The sequence below is a fragment of the Ursus maritimus genome, unplaced genomic scaffold, assembly GCF_017311325.1.
Source record: "Ursus maritimus isolate PB19 unplaced genomic scaffold, ASM1731132v1 scaffold_34, whole genome shotgun sequence".
NCBI lineage: Eukaryota > Metazoa > Chordata > Mammalia > Carnivora > Ursidae > Ursus > Ursus maritimus.
In genome coordinates, this window is record NW_024426008.1 from 12,812,443 (window position 1) to 12,814,980 (window position 2,538).

Consider the following 2,538-nt stretch of genomic DNA (forward strand, 5'->3'; position numbering starts at 1 on the left):
CACTGGTGGCCTGTTGGAAACCAGTTTGGAAGACAGTAGGGATGCAGTTCTTGATGCCCATGGTAGTTTCTTTCAGAGCAATTCCACCATTTTTATATCAAGCCTGTCATTTTTTTCTCTTTATTAGCTACTCAGCTATGGTTTTAAAAAGAAGTGTTTGAAAAACAATTTTCTCCAGCATTTCCAAGTGTTTAGAGTTGTATTCTTACAGATATACATATGAATATTTGATTTGAGTTTATTCCCCTTATTATAGTATTATAGTATATTCCCCTTCAATTTCAATGGCTTCTTTGCTGACCTCTGTCCTCCCGGGATCTAATACAGGACGAGTGGGAGCTCCGCAATAATTCCTGAATGAATTTGAATGAATGAGAGCACCATAAAGTCCCCGGAGATGAAGGAGACAGCAGGTGGTATCAAGAAGCAAGTTCCAACACTGGGAGCGCAGCAGGACCCGAGAGCAGGCGAGCAGCTCACGGAGTTGTGCATTTGTGCCAGAAATCGATACGAAAGTGAAGTAGGGGCTGATGCGGCAATTTATAAGCAACATAGATCAATTGAAAAAGTGAATTACCCATGGTTATTGACTAGAAATAAAATAATAAAGTTATTCCCATTGCTTATTTATTTATGAACCGGAGACGACGTGACCAGGAAGGAAATCTGAGGCTGGCATTGTGAAGGGAAGAAAGGAAGAGAAGACATGGGAAGAAATCCCCTCATGAGCAGCTGAGCAAGAGACTGGGAAAACCAAAAAGAGACCAATGGCCTGCTTCCTACCAAGATGGAGTAGGGAGGACTGGGTTGCTATTCCCCTCGTGAACACACACTCTTAAGAAACAAATAGCCAGGAAAAATATCTATGAAAAATGTGTTTCAGATATTAGCACACGGGGTAGAGCAGTGGTCTCTGAGAGAGAGGCGACAAGGAAGGGGAGCTGTGTTATTACCCCAGCTTGCTGCTTGCTTACAGTTTCCAGGCCCCAGGGTGGGAAAAGGAAACCTAAGTACACTCTCAAGTTCCCTCTGAGTTGGGAGACTGGGGGGGAGGGGGGGACGTTTCTGAAGGTCCAGGCAGCTAACGTTGGTATAACTCAGGTACCAGAGAACAGCATGGAGCATGAAATCTGCACATCTGCATACTAACCAATTTATGTGTGTGAGGAAACTACGTGAGGCCAGGGGAAAAACTACCAGAAAATTTGTAGGTGGAGCCATCTTGGAGCTTACACAGATCTGGGAGAGATCCTGTTCCTGCCACTAGAGTAGACAAACCTTGTGGCTCATGGGATGCTGGGCAGAGTGCTCAGGAGGCTGTCACCTTAACAGTGGGGCAAAATCTGCCCTATAGTAAGGGCTCCTCTGCTCCAGCTCTATAAAGCTTAAAGAGCGGGCTTCAATATGGTGGCTAAAGGGCTGCCCAGAACATCATCCCTGCTTCTCCTGGCACCGCCAAGGCTGTAGACAAGGTCGCTCCTGAGCCAAATGGGAAGCTCGCTGGTATGGTTTTCCATGTCCCCACCCCCAACGTATCAGTCGTGGATCTGACCTGCTACCTGGAGAAAGCTGCCAAATATGATGGCATCAAGAATCAATGAAGCAGGCATTGGAGGGCCCCCTCAAGGGCATCCTGGGCTACACTGAGGACTGGACACCCACTCTTCCACCTTTGATGCCGGAGCGGGCATTGCCCTCAATGACCACTTTGTCAAGCTCATTTCTGGGTGTGACAATGAATTTGGCTATAGCAACTGGGGCATGGACCTAAGCGTCCACATGGCCTCCGAGGAGCAAGGGCCCCCAGACCACCAGCCCCAGTGAGAGCAAGAGGAAGAGAAAAGCCCTCAGCTGTTAGAGAGTCCTTGCCGCAACTCATTCCCCAACAGCTAAGAATCTCTTGACCTCTACGCAGCTTCTATCCCAGAACTCCTGAAGAAGAGGAAGGGCTTAGGGAACTGTACCTTGTCATGTACCATCAATAAAGCATACTATATCCCCACCCCACCCCCAAAAAGCAAGCCTCAAAAAGATTCAAGAATTTCCAAGTGACTTATAGGGATCCCAGCATAAAGTTCATGGGCATGTTTTTAAATAAAAGAATATCCAGCACCCAGGAAGGTAAAAATTAAAAACATCTGGTATCCAATCAAAAATTATCAATTATCATTCGAAGAAGCAGGAAACTATAACCCATAATAAGAAAAAAATTAGCTTATCAAAACTGACCCATAAATAACAAAGATGCTGGAATTAGTACCAAGTACGTTAAAAGTTACTACAACTATAACTTTCATGCTCAGGAAGGTAGAGAAAATGCAAGCATGGTAAGGAGAGCTATCGAAGATCTTTTTTAAAAACACAAATTTAACTTTAGGTATGAAAAACACGAAGTTCGAAAATAGAGCTACCCTATGACCCAGGAATTGCACTACTGGGTATTTACCCAAAAGATACAAATGTAGTGATCTGAAGGGGCACCTGCACCCCAATGTTTATAGCAGCAGTGTCCACGATAGCCAAACTATGGAAAGAGCC

At 45.2% G+C, this 2,538-nt stretch overlaps 1 pseudogene; it reads left to right on the top strand.

The window, feature by feature from the left end:
- Positions 1-397: 397 nt before the first annotated feature.
- Positions 398-1,965, top strand: LOC121100100 (annotated as a pseudogene).
- Positions 1,966-2,538: the final 573 nt, after the last annotated feature.